Here is a 2,255-nt window from a genome sequence, read left to right as displayed (position 1 = left end):
GTATGGAATGCTTTTCATAAAACATTTCTCTCTGTTTTCTTTAATATTGAACGGGTAAATAAATGCACTCAAGATATATTAGATTTTTAATATAATAACCAAACATATTCATGCTTTACTATAGCACTTTTATTGTCTAGACAGTATGTGTAAGAATGCAAACAAAAGCTTGTTAAAACATTGATCGAAAGAATAATTTTTTTTTAATATAATATTGAATACAAGAAAGAAAAATGCTAAAAACATTGCATTAACGCCTGGTTGGATAAGCGAAGTTTGTTGATTTCGAATTTATCGAAATGATTGCTAACACCATTGAAAGAACATTATTGGGAATATGTACAGAAAGTATTATAGCCACTTCGATTTCCATAGCATTATTCCCTTAATTCGTACTTGTTTACTTTTGCTCTCCTATATGCTATAGTTTCGTCCCATGCACACAAATCAACCTCCTTATTATGAAAGTTATGGAATCCTAAATTTAAAATATTCATATAACGTTTATAATATGTAATGGACGCCGTTAATTTTGTGTAGGATAATGCCTTTTGCATATCACAAAAGAAAAACCGAAATTCCGGGAAAATATAAAAATGTTTATGTCACTTACAATGTTGCCGCATATATAAAAATGCACTAAAAAAATTATGTAGTACAATTTTGAAGTAAATAGTAGTAGAGTATGTCTTCGAGGAAAGTGGACTTACACCATTTTCAATGTAATTATATTTGTAACTTCATTAACTACGAAAATATGTAATGATATAAACAATGTAGTTTTTTTTTTGGAAAAAGTTTATAAATAAAAAGTTCATAGTAAATTGTATTCATTTTCTGTATCTTGTCACATTTGTCGAAATGTTGCTGTTAAATAGCATACTTTGCTCCTATTGAGAATAAATTTTTGCATTTTTGTGTGGATATGCTTTCACATTACCAGCACCCACGGTTGCCACTTATGGTACTTTAGTACCAAAATTGGTACTTTTTTTTTTTGTCGTTTGGTACTCACTTTCAAAAAATGGTACATTTTTGACGACCCAACTTTATTGTGGATATTTCCAATTAATTTTTTTTATAAATGCAACTTCGCACCATTTTATATTTTGTTCATTTATAACACTATGAAAAACACACAACGAAAAAATAAAAAGGTTCAAAAAAATTTTTGACCTTTTTTTACAGAAATGGTACCATTTTAAACCAATTTTGGTACAGGAAAAAATTTTCAAGTGGCAACCGTGCTTTTGGGTATGGTCAACAAGAGAGTAAAATTGCAATGACCATTCGTCATATGACTGTCTGTATAATACGGCACTTAGTAACTCAGAACATATATTATATATATTCACATATAACATGTGCTCAGAAAAACTTATTTTATATATTTATTTTATATAATTTATTAAAAATAACTCTTAATTTTCGAAACCAGGAGGATTAGTCCAGATAATAAACAGCAATACACCTCCTTGTCAAACCTAAATATTTCTTATTAAACGTCCACTTTTACTCAGATGAACTGAGAACACATTTCTTATTACGACACTTTAACTTATATAGGAAGATTTTTTTTTATAGACATTAATGTTTTTTAAGTTTATTATTGTGCTTTATCAAGCACTTTCTTATTGTATGGAATCTTCGAAAATTTCGTGTAGGAAAAAATGAATTACTTTGAGCTTTATTGTCTTAAATTTATTTGTGTATTTATGAATATATTTTAAAATACAATAAAAGGTATTTATATAGAGTGGTATGTGTAGGATATATTAAACTTCAACTTCAAGTTAGATGTTTCATTTTAGTTTACCATGTATTCCATATACGATTAAATTATGATCGTATATGGATCAATTTTCTAGGTAAGGTTATCAATGTTATTATAATGCAAATATGAGTAAAGAGAATCTAACAACTACATTCACTACATTTATCCAGGAACGAAGATCTTAACGATTCTATATGTGAAAATCGTAAGATTATTTTGAGGAATTCATTAAGAGCAACACGATATGATATTAAACGAATGATAGAAAAATTTGCTTCGAAGTTAATCCATACCGCTTTACTTGTACAACAAGTTGTGGCGAAACACAGTCTCTGTAATATCGCTGCCAATCTATTTTACGGAAATAATACCTAAACATTTTTTTAATAAATTCAAAAAAATACGCATACAGAACAATATAAAAGATAAAGCAGATAAAAGATATAGCACAAAATAAAAATGACTGTGATTTAGTTTATAA

Source organism: Teleopsis dalmanni, chromosome X (genome assembly GCF_002237135.1).
Source record: "Teleopsis dalmanni isolate 2A chromosome X, ASM223713v2, whole genome shotgun sequence".
Classification (NCBI taxonomy): Eukaryota; Metazoa; Arthropoda; class Insecta; order Diptera; family Diopsidae; genus Teleopsis; species Teleopsis dalmanni.
The sequence above is the reverse complement of the archived record's forward strand: the minus strand, read 5'-3'. Positions refer to the sequence as shown.